This window comes from Rattus rattus, chromosome 6 (genome assembly GCF_011064425.1).
Source record: "Rattus rattus isolate New Zealand chromosome 6, Rrattus_CSIRO_v1, whole genome shotgun sequence".
Taxonomy (NCBI): Eukaryota; Metazoa; Chordata; class Mammalia; order Rodentia; family Muridae; genus Rattus; species Rattus rattus.
The window spans coordinates 27,128,010-27,149,421 of NC_046159.1; the positions used below are offsets into that span (position 1 = coordinate 27,128,010).

Sequence of the window (21,412 nt, forward strand, 5' to 3'; positions counted from 1 at the left end):
TTTTTTTTTAAGAAAAATAAATTATTTCATATTCCTTTTCTTACATCGCTGCCATGTTCAGCAGCTGCCAGGACACCGTCTGGATTCTCCCTTACAGGCCATTTGGCTGGAAAACACAGTGCAGCTGTGGCCTTATCTTCCTTTGATCTGATGATGCCCTTGAGGTTTGTCTAAGGAAATCAGTCTCTTGGAAAATGATAATTGTGACTACTAAGCTCACACGTACTGGTCCTTGCATCCGCTGGACACACCACCCATGCTTTTGTTGACCTCACTCCTCTGGAGTCAGTTTTCCCTGAAATGTCTGTGTCTCGATGTTAAACTGCTTTAAAAATGCAAACATATCAACTTCAGAATATTGAACACAGCCAAAACGGATAAAAGGTAAGTCGTTCAGTGGCCAGGTTTCTGTATGACTTTTAGCAGCAGGTGGGAAAAGGATAGCGTCAGCGAGCTGCTTGCCAGAAAAAGCTAGAAGTCAAAGGAAGCCTGTGTCCTGGTTGTTCTTCTGCACACTGCAGGGCCACGTATTATGACCATGAGGCGGGTAGGGCCACACAATAGCTATAGTTGAGCAGTCATTTGTAAATGAATATTATTCTGCCTTCTCCGCTTTGGGCAGGGCATGGTAGCTTCTTGGCTTGCAGGAAGTATACACATATGCTTCATATACGCAAATTGTTTTACTCACAGCCCCTTTGCTTGTCAATGGTAAGAAACATTATTGTTTGGAAAATGAGGTTAGTAAGTAACTTTACCAAGAGATTGAAAAATAAACAAGCCATCTCATGTCCTGGGTCTGGAGTCTACATTTCCGTGTCTGCTGCTCTAGTGGAGCAGATCTATACCAAGCTTCCTCTGCTCCCGCGCTAACCCTTTCTTACCTGTGTTCTTAGAGGCCGACTGTGCCTGCTGCTGCTGTGGCTCACACAGCGCCTTTGCAGCTGGCTGACTGGAACTGTTGTTTTTACAATACAGTGTTGTACACTTTCTGAACTCTGCCACACACTGAAGTGGTAAAACACTGTACCTAAGGAAAAACACTAACAAAGGCTGGAGCTGCGGTGTGTGCTGTAATACCAGCACTTAGATTATAGATTCAAGGCCACCTCGAGCTACACAGCAAGACCCTGTCTCAAAAACAAAATCAAGAAATGTATGGGGCTGGAGAGATGGCTCAGGGGTCAAGAGCACTGACTGCCCTTCCAGAGGTCCCGAATTCAAATCCCAGCAACCACATGGTGGCTCACGACCATCTGTAATATACATTAAGTAAATAAATATATTTTTAAAAATTTAAAAAAAAGAATTGTATGAGCAATCCCTGCAGCCCTACAGAAGTCTTGGCTTCTTTTTATCCTGCATTTCTTTCTTTGTTGTCTCTACAGAGAGTGGATTTCTCTTAACAAAATTTTGAATTTGAAATTTATGTTTTCCCACCAACTTAAGAACTTAATGTTTTGTCTAAAGCGCCTTATAAGCCACCACTCACTGTGGAAGCTTGAATCTGAAGTAGAAACCATAAATAATGAGTATAGGAGGGAGGAGCTGAGAGGCCTGAGTTGGGCCAGGCTGGGGGCTGCAGAGCTGAGGTTCCAAATGCAGGCCTTTGATCAGTCTCTGCCAGTCCTTACAGTCACACCCACTTTGCTCTCCCCACTTTGACTTCCTCTCTAAGAAACAGTGGTGTAAGAAGTAGAGGCACAGGGGTTGGGGATTTAGCTCAGTGGTAGAGCACTAGCCTAGCAAGCGCAAGGCCCTGGATTCGGTCCTCAGCTCTGGGAAAAAAAAAATAGTAGAGGCACTCTGAGACATGGACCTAGACTACACAGCCTGGATCCAGACACCGCCACTTAACTCTGTGGCCAAGGGAAAGTAAGGTCACCTCTCTATAGGAGTTTCTTTATCTAGTTCTTGAATTTATCAGTGCTTTGTGTTAATGTAGGATGCTGTCAGCAGCTCTTACATCCCTAAGCACTGTGCTGTTGCGTTCATTAGTTAGCACTTATTCCGAGAAGAGTAAGTTTTCAGTGGCTGTTACTATACTGGACATCATCATCTCAGTACATTGTCTTTATTTCAGAAGTAAGACTGCAGGATACGGGAGACCTGGGAGTTGTGATGAAGGGGTCCCAGGCATTTCTGTTCTAGGACAATTGACTAGTAGCTGTTGTTAAGTGGCAATCAAGATACATCTTATTACTGAACGTTTGATGTCATGTATGTTGAGGAATATTTTTCTTTAGGAAAACAACTTGTATGCTAGCAAGATTGCTCAATGGATAAAGGTACTTGCTAAGCAAGCATGACAACGGTAATTCTATCTCCCTACCCCCACATATGTCAGAGGAGGAAAACTAACTCCAAAAACTTATCTACTGACTCCATATGTGAACCATGGTACACACACACATTATTATTATTATTACTCATAATAATAATAAAAGACACTTTAAATTTTAAGAAATTTCCTCTAATATATATATAGTCAGTGGCATGTTCTGTAAAAGAATACGTTCCATCAGTAGCAGTGACACATTTGCCAACATAGGATGCCAAACAGTAGTGCACATCTGACCACTTTGGCCACCCCAGTGAGCGCACCAGAACACAGACAGGCTAGTTCTATGTCAGCTCAACACAAGCTAGAGTCATCAGAGAAAAGGAGTCTCGGCCTAGAAAATGCCTGCGTAAGATCGAGCTGTAAGGCATTTTCTTCAGTAGTGATCAGTGGGGTACAGGGGTGGGGACACCCTTATGTTGGTGGTCTTGGTTCTATGAAAGCAGACTGAGCAAGCCAGCAAACAGCACCACTGCCAACGCCATGGTCTCCCCATCAGCTCCTGCCTGCAGGAGTTCCTGTCCTGACTTCTCAATGATAAAGAGTGATGTGTAAGTGTAAGCCAAACAAACCCTTTCCTCCCCAACTTGCTTTGGTCACGGTGTTCATCACAGCACCAGAAACCCTACAAGAGACAGAAGACTTTCTGTCCAAACTAGCTTGTTCACACATTCTTTCTCCCTTCACGTTCTCCTTTCTTCTTCGTCTTTGACAATAGAACATAGGAGCCATGAATAAAGGAATATTAATATGATTGCTTTTGCTTTCCTCTTATCGAGAACAGTGTCTCATCACCCTTAGTTTAATAGATGTATATCCACACAAATAAAATATATGTGATTATAATGTGTGTGTGAATTTAAAAGCACAGATATACCAAAATATTAGTTATTTTCCTGGAACTCTTCAAATCTTGCTCTCAAGTTCTTGTATCGGATTGACAAGTGAGGCTGCATGCTTCCCACTGTCCACAGGACTGTCAGTAATGTGACAAGTGAGGCTGCATGCTTCCCACTGTCCACAGGACTGTCAGTAATGTGACAGGTGGGGCTGCATGCTTCCCACTGTCCACAGTGACTGTCGGTAATGTGGTGAAGGCATAATCATTTGCCCTGGTTTGAGCTTGCCATTAATTTCAATTTCATTTGCAACACTATTTAACTAGGAACATTTTATTGATAAATTGATTTTTATCTTGAATCTGTGTTTTATCTTGAATCACTTAAAGAAGTAGTTAAAACCATTAAAAATGCTAAATATATAAGCCAGTTTTGATCACGTTCTGGCACAAAGTTTGCTTATGATCTTGCAAATGACTTAAGATGTTAAAGATCATAAAATATCTTCAACAGTTGACCTCAACTTAACCATCTGATTTCTGAAAGTAAATGATGTTGCCATAGTCTGCATATGTCAGTGCTATGAGGGAATTCTTAGAATTGGTGATGATTTAATCCCTTGGCCATTATGAAACTCACATGCAGATTTTCTCGATGTAAATATGGTGTGGCAAGTGCATCCTCTCTAACCCAGGCCCTGTTTCCTGCTAGGAAACCACTAGTACTCTACCACTGAGCTAAATCCCCAACCCTGTCACCTTCTTTCAATCCTACAAATGTCTCTCTTTTATCTGCCTTTCCTGAGACATCATCCTTAAATATCTCCATGTTGACAAAGGGAGTTAATTTCACATAACTTTTTACTGCTTTGTATAAGTCTCTTGATTTATTCTGTCATTTATTTAGTCATTGCAACATGTCATCTCATGCTTGTGCAAAGTTCATGCTCAAGAAGTACACAGTCAAGTTACAAAAACATATTTGAATCTTTACCCCCTTTCCATCCTGCCTCACAAGGATAATTCAGCAACCCTGTGGGACTTTTGCTGAAGATACACACAGTACTAGAAAATCATGCCATGCAGAGTATGCTTGGCCATCGGAGTTACTGTTCACTGAGGCTAAGACAGGGGGCTTACAAGTTAATGGGACTATAAAAAGCAGGGCAGGGGTGGAGACAAAGAAAGTATTAATATGGATTTAAGTGTGGACATTAAGGGAAAGAGATAGACTTAAGAAATGACTTTATTGCATACTCTACAGTTGTTGGCCTGGCCTTCTCTAAAAGGCCACATTTAACCCATCACTTGGGAGACAGACGCAAATGGATCTCTGAGTTTGAGGGCAGCCTGGTCTACAGAGCGAGTTTCAGGACAGCCAGGGCTACACAGAGAAACCTTGTCTCAAAAGAAAAAGGAAAAAAAAAAAAAAAGGAGGCTGGGGGGAAAAGAAGATCAGGAAGATAGGGAGTTCAAGTTTTCCTCAGTTATGTAGTAATTTGTGATCAGCCTGAGCTGTCACTCCCTCCCCTTACAAAAAGAAAAGGTTATATGACTTTGGTAGCTTTCAAAATTTTATTGTTTAAAGAACTTAAAAGCTTAAGTTAAAATGTTTTGATATACTTTTTAGCGACAAAGCTTTTGGTAAGTGTTTTGGGTCCCCCTTCCCTGGGAACAAAATTGAGACACTGTCACCCTGAACCTGGGCTAGTCCTGATACTCACTACCTAGTGCAGGCTAGCATCAAGCTGAAGGCAATCCTCTTGTCTCAGCCTCTCCAGTGCTGGGATTACACATCTGTACTCCAAGCTTGGTTCATAAGGTAGTTTTGTTGACCTGTTATATGTATATATGTGTAGGCTGAAAGATGAAACCATGGGTAGAGGGAGTCGAAGGAATCCTTATAATGTTGGGGTAAAGGAAATAAAGGCTTTGACTGTAAACATAGTTTCTGATCTTGGGTTTCATGATCCAGTTGATTCTTAGCCAATGGGAGTAACGGGCTTCTTTGTCTTCCCCATCCCCTTAATTTTCTCTTTATAGCTTATCTTGGTTTCTCCTTCTGGGACTTTTAATTCCTTATCTTGTTGGTTGATGGCCGACCTAAGTTCCATTTTCTGAAGCTTCTATTGCTGTACCAAGGCTATAGACACTGCCTATCCTGAAAGCTTGGAGTCAGGGGACCATCACTGATGAAAATTTAGTAGAAACAACGTCATCACTGAAAACATCAGACTGCAAAAACAATAAGCGCCCAGCAGATGAGCGCCTAATTTAGCACCAAATATAGAAGGGTGTTTTGGCGTCATAATCTGCGTGAGGCGTTGATCTCAGTAAATCACTGCAGTGTTGAGACTGAACCTGACAGGTTCCACTTAGTCTTGGAGAACTGAAGGCCAGGTTGTCGGGTATGCCTCATGTATATGTCCATAGCAGCCTACCCTAGTCTCACAGCTTCCCTCCTGTGCTCTGCCAGATATCAAAGGCCAAGTCTGTAAGAACCGCTTCCGTCCTCTTAACTTTTGAACTTAAGAATTAGATCCCTTGGGCTATAAAAAGAAATTTTAAAACATATTTTTAGGTGTATATAGGAAAACAGGAGCAATTCCAAAAAAGTAGTCCAAATAGATTAGAAGGAAAATATCGCATGACTAAATATGTGATTCTATGAGCAGTTCCTGGAAGAAAAAACAGTAAAGCAAACCAAAACATAAATACAGGCCAGGGTGCTGGTAGGTCCATACACGGAACTTACCTTTGTGCGTAAGCCTCAGCTACAAGCAGTATTGTTATGGCTGTCGTTTGTGACTGCTCCTTGTCCAGGGGTACAGTGTACAGAAGCACGGTATGGGTCTTCTAATGTCCCCTGGCTTATTGTAGTGACTGTCAAGGTCACACTGTGTCTTCATACCACATAGAAGGCAAAAGGTTTTCCTAAATGGGAATCTCTAGGCTGACTGACACTCATTCTTACTCTGGCTTTTGAAAGTTGCTTGTTAAAGCTTTAATCCATCTTTTGATGTCAGGTCCCCTTCCACACTGGTTACTGTACAAGTGTGTTTACAAAGCTTCTGGTTTATCAGGTAAGGTAGAAAACAAAAGCCTCATAACCAACAAGAAAAACAATCTATTCTGCTACATCAAGTTTCCAAGGCACCATAGTTTTTTTACCTATATTTCTTGTGTGCCAGGGCGTCCAGAAAAAAAACCCAGATAATGGCTTTTTAACTTGTTAGGTCATCATACAAAGAAGAGAGTTTCATTATGGTATTTTTCTACATATGCATCATCATCCTTTGGTTTTATTCATCCCCCTCCCCTACTGTCCTTCCCATGAATAACACCTACCAGTTTTCCTGGTTCCTTTTCTCCTCTCCCCTCCCCTTTTCATTAAAATCTCCTCCTTCCCTCTGATGGCCCCCCATCCTGTTTTCATGATCTGCACATACATGTGAATGCACACACATAAATGTAAAGAGAGAAAATGTGGGGTTTGTTTTTCTAATTCTGGTTTATTTTGCTTAACATAATGCCAGTTCAAACCATTTTCCTGCAAACGTGTGGCTTCATCTTCTAAGCTAATGGAAGTCTGCGTGTACCCAGGTCAGGTTTCATTAGTCACTCATCTGATAGATTCCTAGCTGTTCCCTTCCCTGACTGCTGTAAGTGGCGGAGTCATGAATGTGGATGTGCGAATAGTAGTAGTTATATTATTCTGTGAGTAATGGCCGCACTAGCTCACATTGCCATCAACATGGGGTAAAGGTCCCTTTCTCCTCACGTCCTCACCAAGATTTTCTGTCATTTGCCTTTTTTAAAGCCATTTTTACTGGGTGAAATTAATTCTAGAAGCAGTTTTAATTTTCATTTCTCTCTTCAAATATTTATGGGTCTTTTGTATTTCATCTTGTAACCCATTTGGTGATTGTATGATTTGTTTGTTTAGTTTTTGCAGCCTTTATATACCTATTAGATATGTACTTGGCAAAGATTTGTTCCATTCATTCTGTCTTCAAAAAGTTTGTTTCATAATTTCTTTTGCTGTACAAAAGCATTTTCATTTCATATATCCCACTTCTCAGTTCCTGACATTCTTTCTTGTGTCTGGAGGCCTTTTCAGAAACTCCTTGCTATACCTGTATCTCGTTGTTGTTGTTGATCATTTTATTTGTTTACATTTCAAATGAAAGCTCCCTTCCCAATTACCCCTCCACAAACCCCCATCCCCTCCCCTCCCTCCTCCTTTCCTCTATGAGGGTGCTCCTCCACCCACTCACCCACTCCTGCCTCACTGCTCTAGCATCCCCTTCACTGGGGCATCAAGCCTCCAGAGGACCAAGGACCTTCCACACCCAATGATGTCAGATAAGGCCATCCTCTGCTACATGTGTTTCTGGAGCCATGGCTCCCTCCATGTATACTCTTCGGTTACTGGTTTACTCTCTGCGAGCTCTGGGTGGTCTGGTTAGTTGATAATGTTCTTCCTATGGGGTTACAATCGCCTTCAGCTCCTTCAGTCCTTTCTCTAGCTCTTCCATTGGGGTTCCCTGGCTCAGCCCGATGTTTGGCTGTGAGTATCTGCATCAGTATTGGTCAGGTGCTGGCAGAACCTCTCAGGAAACAGCCATATCAGACTCCTGACAGCAAGCGTTTCTTGGCATCAGCAATTGTGTGTGTGCGGTGGGAGGTGGGGTAGGGGGTTTCCTGCAGATGGGATGATCGCCCTAGGTCTCTGGATGGCCTTTCTTTCAGTCTTTTCCAATTTTTTGTTCCTGTCTTTCCTTTGGACAGGACTATTTCTGGGTTAACAATTTTAATATGGGTCGGTGGCCCCATACCTCAACTGGGAGGGTGTGCCTATCTACTGGAGGTAGTCTCTACAGGTTCTGTCTCCCCTTTGTTGCATATTTCAGCTAAAGCACTCCCCGTTGGGTCCTGGGAATTCTTACTTCCTTGGTGTCTGGGGATTTCTAGTGGCTATCCTCAGTTATCCATCCCCCACTGCTACATATTTTTATTCGATTTTCTGACACTCAGTACTTCTGTCCTTTCCAGTACCTGATCCTATCCCCACCCCCCTTTTCTCCCTCCCCCTCCTCTCTCCCTCGAAGGCCCCTCCCTCCCTCTGCCTCCTTTGATTATTCTGTCCCCTTCTATGTAGCACCCACATTCTCATCTTCATGTGGAAATCTCAGGTCTTGCATTAAATCCCTGGTTTATTTTTAATTGATTTTTGTGCAGGGAAAGAGATGAAGATCTAGTTTTTATTCCTCTGCATGTACATATCCAGTTAATTCGGCATTATTTGTTGAAAAATGTATCTTTTGTATTCCTTCCTTGAATACTGTATGATATTAGCTGTGTGTTTTTTTCTGGATTCTTCATTCCATTAATCAAGCGTTCTGTGCCAGTATCGTGCAGTTTCTGTGGACTCTAATGGTGTCTGGTGTTACACCTCTCTTACTGTTCGTGCTGTTCAGGTTTGCTTTGCTATTCTGAACCTTTTGTGTTTCCATGTGAATTTTAGTGGATTTTTTTCTGGTTCTGTGAAGAATATGGTTGGTAATTTGACGGGGGTTATGTTAAATCTGTGGATCATTTTTATAGTATTAGCTTTGCCAGTCCATGAGCGTAGACAGTCTTTCCATCTTGCAATGTCTTCAGCTCCTTTATTCCATGTCTCCAGGAGACAAGAAAGGAAGGGGCCTTATCATTCCTCCTAGATACTCCTCTCCTCTCTGTCACAAGTGACCTGGGCTGGATGAACTACTGTGGGGCTTCTTGTGTATGAGAAAACACAGTGGCTTTTGCAGCAGGAAGATAGAAAACAGGGGAGAAAAAGAATTGATGCTATTCTTGATACAATCTCGGTTATTTTGCTGTATCAATGTCCAGTGGTGCTATTTTTTTTCTTGAGATGTCATTGTGTGACATTTGTACGGTAATGCGCCTATACGTCCTGCTTTTTTTTTCTCTAATGAAAGACTACATCTCATCCATGAAACTGAAAAAAGCATCTTTGTTTAGTGTCTCTTACAAGGTTTGTACATAGTTCTCATGGTGTGGAAGAGAGAGCTTTGCCTTTAGACCTTCACTGGCCCCTCAGCACCTTTGTAACTGCTACAAGTCACTTAGCGTCTTTAAGCGTTACAGCCTCTGTGCTAAGTCATAATAAAATGTGTGCTATCCTAGAGAGGCCTGAGAAGGAAGGGCTCTTCAGGGAGGTGAGAAATACAATAGGAAACTAACTGGTGGGAGAATTAGGAACTGCAGGGAGGGGGACAAATGAGAGCAGAGTATGATGTGTGCATATGAAGATGCTAAGATGAAACCCATGACTTTGTATATAACCTAAGTTAATGAAAGAATGACTACATCGCATTGAGGGCTACTGTGAAGATTAAATGTCCTCACTTGTTCTATTCATGTTACCCTTTGCCAGGAACGCACGGAGTGCTGAGAAGTAGCAGTAAGTATAGCATTGGTGACAATAGTTACCCAGCTTTCGAGTAGTCCTTGTGGGTCTCCTGTGTCCTGTTATAAAATGCATTCTTCTGATCACCCATAAAACTAGGCCTGGTAACCAGTTTTTTCATCACTGAAACTTAATCATAAAGTTGAAAATCTTTCTGAGCGTCGATGCATCCCTAGAGAGCTCAGCACTAGCTTAGCAGCTCCACTGCTCTGTCCTTAAGGTACTGTGTAGGTTATCTACAGACATCACGCCCTGCCCAGTTACCTCCAAGAAACACCCACCCCACAAAAGATTTTTTGCCTCCACTTCTGGAGTTTTCTGACTAAAGAGAATATTTATGCAATAGCAACAAATCATTAAAAACGTCTTCACCCCTCTATACTGTGGTTCACAGGTACACCCTACATTCTTGTGGTTCCCTCTATGTGACTGGGGGGGGGGAGTCCTTTCCCTCATTTGATTTACTTGTTAGAAATGACAGCATTTAAGAATCACTAAAGCGTATGCACTCAGATCCATGGGTTCATATCATGATGAGGAGTATCCAACTAATGAAGCACTTGTCTACTCTTCCTGATATTATTTATGATTCGGGCACTTTCCTAAACAGCCAGCTATCCTCAGCATTGTGTACAATGAGACCCTTCACATCCTACCTGGTTTTCACAGTCATCTGAAAATATGGAGCCCTGCCAAACTCACAGGTTCTTACTGAATGAAAATAGGAGCAGTTTGTGATGTGTCTCAGTGGCCCTGGATTCAACACCTCCCCCCATACACACGCACACGCACACGCACACGCACACACTCGAGGTTTGCATGTATTTTGCTTACTTTTATGCAAGAGTAACCACTGTTTTCAATACTCTTATTTCTCCCCACACCCTAAGAAGTTGCTGTCTAATCTGATACCACATGTATGTAAGCGCCCTGGGTGAGCTGTCCAAGATTTAATACATTTCCTAACACACTGCATATTAAGTTCAGGACTAAACTCCTGAGGTTATCATTCTGTACAGCCCCTTTGATGCTACGAAAGACAGGCCTGCACTTGCTATCATGTGACATTGTTTTTTAGGTGATGCTATGGAGGGCTATTAGTGGACGTCTGTCTTATCTGGACCTTCAACAGTTTTAAGCAGGGCTCTGTGGCACTACTTCTGTTAACTTGTCCTTGATTCCCCACAGTTATTTTTTATACATCTCTCTGGTAGGATTCTTAGGTATTTGTGGTTAAATGAACATTTTCTTGGACACAGAACCATCTTATCAACCAAAGCAAAAGAGCCTCTCCCCTGTGATGTATCCCCTTTTCCCAGCACTAGGATGAGACCAGGTCTCCAGCCGGGCCTGGCAGTCCGAGTTTGTGGGATGAATTAAACGAGCGCAGTTGACTGAGGTGGAGCTGGACCGCATCACCGCTTCCCCATTATGCCAGGAGATCAAAGCAGTGTACAAATAGAGGCCTAGTCTAGAAAATATTCAAAACAGATGGCTCATTCTTTCAGTGAAAATTCAGATTTTAAGGCAAAACACTTGTTAACAAGACTCCATTGAAAGATGGTCAACTGTGGCTATTCCTAGATTTCAAGACTGGAATCACAGACTTTGGGTATGAGGAGGAGTTGGCAAACAGAATGGTATTTAGCTCCTGTTCCTGTGACTGTGAAATAAGTTACTCAGATTTGCATTTGGCACTCTGGATATCAAATGAAAATATCTCTACTTCGCTCGTCATCTTGTTGGTTGGTCAGTATTTTAAAATCTAGTATTCATATTGTTTTGTCCTCCTGGAATTGACTCGGGCTGTCTAGCATGGTATTTCATGTTTTAACAAGTTAAAACCACATTCACCTGAGTCCTCAGCTAAACATAGACGAATTCAACTAGTATATGTGGCCTAAACTAGTATATGTGGCCTAAAGCTTTCATTATTTTGGTTTAAAACTGATTGAAGTGAGAAGTAAAATTAATCCATAAATAGTTCCTAGTCATATTCTGTATAAACTATACCAGGTTCATGGGGAGTAAATAAATGTTTCAAGACCATTAAACACTACAAAAAAAGATTTTCTACAAGAAAAATTTTACAAATTGCCGTGGAAAATCTCAGTAGAGACTCAATAGTTAAACTGGACTATGATATTTGAGGTAACTCTTAAAGGAGCAGTAGGCATCTGCTAGACAAATATGACCTTACACAAGTCATGGATAGTGTTTGCAAAGGCATAGAAGCATAAACGGCATAATACGGTTAATGCCTTTTCTACAAGAGTTCACCATCCATAGTGCTATACATCAGTAGCCATTTTCTTTGCTGTACAACACATACCAAAATTTGGTAACGTAAGACAGCACTAAACATTAATTTATTTTAAAATATATTTATTTTTTTCTTTTAACTGTCAGCATTTTGCCTGTATGTATACATTGTATGTGCCCTGTGCCAAAGGAGGGTAGAAGGTATCAGATGCCTGCTCTAGAATTGGAGCTAAAGAGAGTTGTGAGCCTCTATGTAGGTGCTAGAAACTGAACTCAGGTTCTCTGGAAAAGCAGCAGGTGCTCTTAACCACTGAACTTTCTGTCCAGCCCCAGTAAACAGGTATTATCTTTGTTTTCTGGGATACTTCTTCTTACGTGGATCTCTAATGGAGTGGAATCAAAATATCACTGGGGACTGCAATTATCTACAGCCCATACCTAAACATAGTAAAAGCCATATACAGCAAACCAGTAGCCAATATCAAACTAAATGAAGAGAAACTTAAAGCAATCCCACTAAAATCAGGGACTAGACAAGACTGCCCACTCTCTCCCTACCTACTCAATATAGTACTCGAGGTCCTAGCCAGAGCAATTAAACAACAAAAGGAGGTCAAAGGGATACAAATGGGAAAGGAAGAAATCAAAATATCACTATTTGCAGATGATATGATAGTATACTTAAGTAACCCCCAAAACTCCACCAGAGAACTACTAAACCTAATAGACACCTTCAGCAGAGTGTCGGGGTATAAAATCAGCTCCAACAAATCAGTAGCCTTCCTCTACTCAAAGGATAAATAGGATGAGAAAGAAATTAGGAAAATTATACCCTTCACAATAGTCACAAACAACATAAAATACCTTGGTGTGACTCTAACCAACAAGTGAAAGATCTGTATGACAAAAATGTCAAGTCTCTGAAGAAAGAAATTGAAGAAGATCTCAGAAGATGGAAAGATCTCCCATGCTCATGGATTGGCAGGATTAATATGGTAAAAATGGCCATTTTGCAAAAAGCAATCTACAAATTCAATGCAATCCTCATCAAAATTCCAACTCAATTCTTCATAGAGTTAAAAAGAGCAATTTGCAAATTCATTTGGAATAACAAAAAACCCAGAATAGCAAAAACTATCCTCAACAATAAAAGAACTTCTGGAGGAATCACTATCCCTGACCTCACGCAGTATTACAGAGCAATAGTGATAAAAAACTGTATGGTATTGGTACAGAGGCAGGGAGAGATCAATGGAATAGAGTTGAAGACCCAGAAATGAACCCACACACCTATGGTCACTTGATCTTTGACAAAGGAGTTAAAACCATCCAGTGGAAAAAGGACAGCATTTTCAACAAATGGTGCTGGTTCAACCAGAGGTCAGCATGTAGAAGAATGCAAATCCATCCATTCTTATCGCCCTGAACAAAGCTCAAGTCCAAGTGGATCAAGGACCTCCACATAAAACCAAATACACTCAAACTAATAGAAGAGAAAATGGAGAAGAGCCTGGACACAGGGAAAAATTTCCTGAACAGAATACCAATGTCTTATCCTCTAAGATCCACAATAGACAAAAGGGACCTCATAAAATTGCAACGCTTCTGTAAGGCAAAGGACACTGTCATTAGGACAAAATGGCAACCAACAGATTGGTGAAAGATCTTTACCAATCCTACATCCAATAGAGGGTTAATATCCAATATATACAAAGAACTCAAGAAGTTAGACACCAGAAACTCAAATAACCCCATTTAAAAATTGGGTACAGAGCTAAACTAAGAATTCTCAACTGAGGAATATCAAATGGCCATAAAGCACCTAAAGAAATGTTCAACATCCTTAGTCATCAGGGAAATTCAAATCAAAACGGCCCTGACATTCCACCTCACACCATTCAGAATGGCTAAGACCATTTCTTTAAGTGTTTTTTGGCCACTTGAATTTCATCATTTCAGAGTTCTCTGTTTAGATCTGTAGCCCATTTTTACATTGGATTATTTTTTTGATACCTAGTTTTTTTGTTTGTTTGTGTAGTTCTTTATATATTTTGGATATTAGTCCTCTAGGATGTAGAGTTAGTTTTGTTTTGTTTTTTAAAAATCCATTCTGTAGGCTGCCTACATGTCTGATCGACGTGTTCTTTGCCTTCTAGAAGCTTCTCAGTTCCATGAAGTCCCATTTATTCATTGTTGATCTTAGTGCCAGCACTATTGGTGTTCTGTTCAGATAGTCTTTTCCTGTGCCAATGAGTTCAAGGCTATTCCCCAACATTATCTTCAGTCAGGTGATGTGTCTAGTTTTAAATCGAGGTCATTGATCCATTGGAATTGAGTTTTGTGCAGAGTGGTAAGTGTGGATCTATTTGAATTCTTTTACATGCAGCCATCCAGGTTGACCAATACTATTTGTTGAAGATCCTATCTTTTTGCCAGTGTGTATTTGTGGCCTCGTTATTTAAAAACAAAAACTTAGGTGTCTATATGTGTGGATTTCTGTCTGGGTCTTCTGTTCAATTCTATTAACATGTCTAATTTGTGCCAGTACCACTCTGTTTTTAGAACTATAGCTCTGTCATATACCTTGAAATCGGGGATGACAATGTCCCCAGTGGTTCCTTTATTATTCAGAATTGTTTTAGCTATCCTGGGTTTTGTGTTTTCATATGAAGCTAAAATTACCCTTTCAAGGTCTATGAAGACTTGGGTTAGAATTTCGATGGGGATGGCACTACATCTGTAGGTTGCCTTTGGTAAGATCATTTGTACTGTATTAATCCTTCCACTCCATGAGGAAGGAAGATAGGCCCATCATCTTTCTCAATTCCTGTGTTCAGTGACTTTAAGTTTTACCTTACAAGCTCATTACTGTTCTTCTTGATATTTCAGCTGAATCATAATAAGCATCAGTAAGGATTGTACTTCAGACATTTCTTTTTATGATGTTGCCAAATCTAAGTCCTCATGGAGTCACTATTACTGCGATAACGGTAATAAATACCTGTTGTCAATAGATTTTTTTAAATAATTAATTGTTAGTTAATTGAGAAGTTATAAGAATTTCTTCTCTAATGTTAGTTTCTTAGTTATCTAAGGTTGAACTGTTATAAGGATTTGCAATTTTCTTAAGACATTTTTGTTTTTATGTGTATGGGTGTTTTGTCTGCATATGTATTTGTGCACTGCATATCCACAGAGACTGGAAGAATCTCAAATCCATTGAGACTGGAGTTAGATAGTTGTGAGATGCTATGTTGGTGCTAGGAATTGAAACAGGGACCTCTGGAAGGGCAGCCAGGGCTCCTTGTCATTGACCTGCCTCTCCAGCCTATGAATTTACAAATATTTTCTAAAGTTTCTAAATAGTAAATGCTTTACAAATCCCATGTTATCTGTCAGAATATTTGTTTTCTCTGTCATAGTGTTGAAAGCAGTCATAAACAACACATAAACAATTGAGTGTGGCTATAAATTAATAAAACTTGATGGACTCTAAAATTAGCTTTTATATAGTTTCTGTGTATCACAAATATTCTTTAGATTTTTCTTTTTGAGAACTGGAAATGGCAAAAGAAAAAGACCACAAGTCTATAATCCCAGCATTTACAAGGCTTATGAGTTTGAAGTCAACCTGGGCTACATAGAAAGGAAAACCCTGTCTCCAAAAGAGAAAAATGTACAAAGCATCCTTAACTCAGAACCATACAGAAGCAGGCAGCAGTGCTAGATGTGGTCCACAAACTGTTAATTTTCCAGTTTCTGGTTTCCTCTGTTTCCTCTCCCGTCCCTGGTGCAGCCTAGCACTGGGGTTTATTTTACATGTACTTGAGTCCTCACAGAACAGCGTGAACGTTCCCATTGTATAGATAATGACCCCTTGCTGGCGATTATTGGAGACGCTAACAAAGCAGAGACTCTCTTTGCCAGTGTTGTAGGCCTCTCCACTAGAGTATGGCCAGTTCTAGAATTCAACCAGTCCATCTGTGTCCAAAACTTGAGCTGCTCTTCTGAAACAGCATTACATTGCTTAGCCTCTCCGCACTGTTTCACAAAGAACTGGAGGTTTTAGCATATAACCTAAGTGACACACACAGCACCTTACACACCTTTGTATTCTGTCTCTCTCCTTCCCATCCCCATACCTTTCTCTCTTCCTCCTTCCCTCCCCACCTCCAACCCCCATGTCAGAGGGTAGCCTCTGAAACTGGATACCCAGTGATTAGTGCATGATGTCACCAAGCAAGGGCTTTGCCTGCTTCTGACCTAGAATTCTAGCACTTAGGAGTTTGAGACAGGAAGATTACAAGTTCAAGGCTACCCTAGACAACATAGTGAGACTCTGGAGAGACAAACAGATAGACACACACTACTATTATTTGTGTTAAACAGGCTGTGAGTTGCTGGATTTCACATCAGCTGTTGCTATAGCAATGTCCAAAGTAAGTGAATCTCTGTTCTGTCCGTTTTCTTTGTTTTGTGACCAGGTCTTAATTTGTAGACCAGGCCGGCCTCAGACTCTTGGCAGGCTTAGGTTTAGTCTCAGTGCGCTGAGTGCTAGGATTACAGGTGTAAATGACCACACCAATCCAAGTCAGTTCTTTCTTAAACTCATAGGTTACAAAGCGTCACCTAAGCTCATTTAACTCCAGGATAGCTAATAAAATGTCATGAGTGTAGTGATTGACATGGAACACACAGGTTAAACAGCCAAGCAAACACCTGTGCTTTACTAGAGCTCCAAGTTGTCTCGACTCTAAGACGTGCCAGCACACAGCAGACTTGTGTGGAGAACAGCCCGGCCTCAGCCACTCACACTCTAGTCCCCGTGCTGGTAGTGAGTGTGTGTGCTTTAGTAACACACAAAACTGACGCTTAGTCCTCGTTCACAGAAATGTATGAGTGGTAAGACAGCATATTAACTAAGCCAGGAGAAGTTGAAACCCTTCATGTATGCCACTTGCATAACACTGAACTCAAGATGCTCTCCTTAGAATGGCTTTGCCATATTCTTTGGAATTATGCATATTTGGGATGTCTAATGGTTTAATAGCTGGACATGTGACAGAAGCCTATCAGATCCAATGCTTGGTAAAATGGACAAGGCAGAGAGGCTTGACCCTGTGGATGACACAAGCAGAATTTGCTATCTCCCATCAGCCATAGAATCTCTTAAAGCACATAGCTGCTGAAACCCACAAGGCAGCCAGGACAGCACAGAGGATAATGAGTGTTGCTGCCAAGCCTAAGGGCCTGAGTTTACCGTCCACCATGCTATAAAAAGAGAACAGATTCCTGCAAGTTGTTCTCTAAACTCCACATTCATCACCTAGTGCATGGGGTGGGGGGGATATGAATGAGACTATGAATAAACTTTTATGATTTTTTTTATGAACTTCACATCATGCACCCCAATCCTCCCCTCATCGCCCTGTCCCTTTGTACCAACTCTCCACCTTTGCAACTTCCTATTGTGGAAGCTGTCACATATTTGTGTATTATGTCACGGTGTGTCTCACAGCATACCTTTTGTCTACACTTCTTTACCTATGTTCATTGTAGTGGGTCACTGCTCTGGTTCGAGGCCTCGGCTTCCACTACTCTATCAGTACTGGATCTCACTGGGACTCCTCTGTGTCATGGGGATCCTGCAGCTTTGGATCTGTAGGACCAGCCCCTTCATGCACTTGAGCAGCTCATAGATGGTGTAGATGTTGGGGTGATCTAGGCCTGGGTGATCCTTGGTACCTGATCGGGGTCATTTCAGGCTTGCCTTGCCCACCTGGGTCATGTGACACCAGGCCAGGGATCATTTTGGGTTTCCAAATAATATTTTTAAAGAATTGCTCAACTTTAATAAAAAGTAATAGTAAGTAATTGTAAGTTTAATAGGACATGCCTGAAATCTCAATTTTTGGGAGTCAGAAGTAAATTCTACAAGTTCAAGGCCATCTTCAGGTACATAGTAAATTCAAAGCCAGCTTGGATTACATGAGGCTCTTTTAAGAAAGACCAAGAGTGCTGCAGAGTGGTACAGTGCACATATTTGAGCAGGTCATTTGGAACTTTTAGACTACAAGGGATCTGGTTAGTTGTTGCTGCTGTGATAAAATACCTGACCAAGCAACTTAAAGAAGGAAAACTCACAGCTCTGAGTCAGGCCTGGTTCAGAAGCCGGAAGCTTCTCGTTGACATGCGCGCTCAGGACGCAGTGAACAGTGCGCGTGTTCATGTTTCCCAGCTTTCTCCTTTTGACGCAGTCAAGGACATGAGCCCAAGGATAAGTGCTGCCCATACTGATGGTGCGACTTCCCACCTCAGTTAACCTAACCACCAAGATAACCGCTCAGAGACACGAGCAGACCAAGCTAGATAATCCGTACAGGTGTGCCCAGAGGCTGCCTCCCAGTGACTGTAGATCTTTTCAGCTTGGCGTTCAACATTAACTGCCCCAGTGAGTTTCACAGAGCCAAACGTATTCTTTCTGAGAAAAGAATCTGGGTAAACTGCTACTGTGAAGTGGGTTAAAGCTGGTGAGATGACTCAGTAGGTAAAGCACTTTACCTCAGTAGGTGCCATCACTTTAAACTGCATGCAGGAAATAACCAGATGCAGGAAGTGGCTGTGTGGTGAGGATGCATGATTACATCCTAACCACATCCCCACCTCCTGTCCAGGTTGAGTCCAGCGTCAGGAAATAGGGTACATTTGGCTCCCTTTCTGCAGTGATGATGCTGTCTTGGGGGAAAGCTCACAGCAAAATTCTAAACTATATAAAACTAAGAAAAAATAATGATTTATCTTCATAAAGGATCACCATAGTTCTTCATACTTTAAAATCTTTTGCAGCTTTCATAGGCAAGCTTACATTTTAACCAGCCCTTATATCCTAGATCTTCAGAGACGTTTCTCCTTTTAGAGCCAGGTATTTATTAGTGATAAGATTTCTAATCACTGGGTGTGGTGGCACACGCCTTTAATCCCAGTACTTAGGAAGTAAAGACAAGTGGATCTGAGGACAGTCTGGTCTACATAGTGAGTTCCAAGACAGACAGAGCTACATAGTAAGAGGTTTCTCAAAAAAAAAAAGATTTTTTTTTTTGCTCACACATTTGTCCATCTTTACCCAAGGGATTTGCACTATTTTTCCCTGCATGCTCAGTGTCCCCCCCTCATCTCCCCTCTCTGCAGAGAGGGTGACAGGCCCAGTGACTTTCTGGTCCAAAAACTTTATTAAACAGATGGCAATGGTCAGGTATCTCTTGTTAATTAATGTGGTGATAAGAGATCATCCCAAAGATCCCGAGGATGCAGATCCTGTGTAGTACAGAGCCAAAACCCTGAGTCCTTTGTCAACACCGTAATATGGGTAACATTTTAGGAATTTCTCTTCTTTTATGAGTAAGCTGTCAAGTTGAAACAAAGGATTTATCTCATAACCTAAGTGTTCCTGGGAGATGTTTTTAATGTGTTGTGGAAAATATATGCATAATGGTCACAGTGTAATCCGAGAGAGCTGGCCAGACAGATGGAGAGAGCTGTGAGAGGAGGGCGGGGCTCAGCTCTGGATGCTCTTGCTTTAACCACTTCTGCCTTAGCCTTTACTCCTTGTTTTTGTTTTTGAAGTGTTAGGTGTTTATTGGCATACTTTAAATGAACATGGCCGTTCTATCCTTCCAGCTGGCCTAGTGCAGTCTAGAACTTGCTGGCATAATCTATCCAATATATTTCTTGTGAAAGATGAGTGAAGTGAGTTACTCTACCTCCTCTTGTTTTCTGGTAGGATTAGCTAGGGTGACTATTACACCAAACATGTGTGGGAATCTAGTCACCATTTGGCTTGTCCTTCAGACAGCAAGGCTCATTGTTTCAAAGGCTACATCCCAGTGGACTAAAACAAAAAGCTTAGATTTCATAAACATATTTGAAGACTAAGTCAGACTAAATCTCAACCAAGGCAAATAATTTATTTAGCAATTCAAGGATTCTCGCCATCAGTTTCAAAATTAAAGGCTAAAACAAGAATAAATTTATTATACAATTCAACTATTATATATACCCAAAACATCGCTTACTTAATTTCATAAGTCCTTTTAATATACAGTAGAACTACGTCTTCCCATTGGTTAGAATACAACATTCCACTCAGGACATTCACAAAGTGCTAAACTGAATTAATTTTTTCTTTTAATTAATTATGACTTGATAGGCAGTATACCTGATTGATATAATAAAAATACTGTAGAGTTTTTCTATATTTTTAAAGAACTCTTTCATAAATGAGGTGCTTTAAGTGAGAATGTAATATTTAGCTTGACAACTTTGCAAAGAATTGAACACTCTGTCTTTGCTCTCCCTGGTCAACTAAAATATTCAACTAAAATTTCTTCTCAATTAGAAGAAATGTAGAAGTGGTAAACGATTTTCTGCGGCCTCCCCCTCTCTCTGCTAGGCCTCTATTAGAGAATGCCAGTAAGACAGGTGAACATTAGTCAGTCAATTAATAGTGGGACTTTCCTGCTACATTCTACTTTGAAAGGCAGTGGGCAGTAACTCAACAAAGAATCAAAACTACCTACTAATATTTATACAGTTAATGTGTGAACAGCAAATCTCAAATCTGCCTCTGAAGATGTCAGCCAGTAAAAAAGAACACAGGGCTGATTCAGAATTGTAAGCACCTACAGAAGACTCTTGGTAGATGGAAAACTAATTTTCTAGGAAGACTGAGAGTATCTGACACATGTATAGGAACTTTTAAAGGGTGTGTGTGTGTGTGTGTGTGTGTGTGTGTGTGTGTGTGTGTGTGTGTGTGTTTTACAGGTGTCTCTTCTGGTGGTGGCCAGGAGAGGACATCAGGTCCACTGAGTTGGAATTACAGGCAGTTGTAAACTACCTAAAATGGGTACTGGGCACCAAGTATCAGTTTTCTGAAAGCAGAAATCGTTCAGCAGGTAAAGGCACTTTCCCCCAAGCCTGCTGATGGAAGTTCAGTTCCCAGGGCCAATCCACTCAAGTTGTCCTCTGGCCTGTGCATGCTCGCCATGACACAGACACACAAAGAAATAAATGTATCTTTTAAAAAAACATCTTGCAAACAACGGGATTTTAGCTCCCCAAGAGCAAATACTTTTGTTTCTAAATAATTTTTAGCACCTTTTCATCTGATCTTTGTGATAAGGACATGGATAACTTCTCAGAGTGTTATAACCAACTAACCTACACTTAGATCAGGAGAACCAGGTGTAGTGGTTCTGACCTATAATCCCAGCTTCAAGAAGATGAAGCAGGGGGATCACACCTTCAGCTTCCAGGATCATAATGTACTGAAGCTGTGTATGGACAGATGACGATATTTGTGGATCCTGCATGGCATCTCTTCAACTTGCCTTCAGAAGAAGTCCCTATCTCAAGATAAAGCAAGCCAAACAAACAAATATCCCCAGGAGTAGAGTAAGAAGAGAAAAAATAGGCTGTCATAATTGGATGGGTGTGATGG

The 21,412-nt window shown here is 41.2% G+C and overlaps 1 protein-coding gene across 8 annotated transcripts in view; it reads left to right on the plus strand.

The window, feature by feature from the left end:
* The window catches only part of Erc1 (ELKS/RAB6-interacting/CAST family member 1), a 286,731-nt gene that overhangs the window by 240,377 nt on the left and 24,942 nt on the right, over positions 1-21,412 (plus strand). The window lies entirely within an intron of this gene.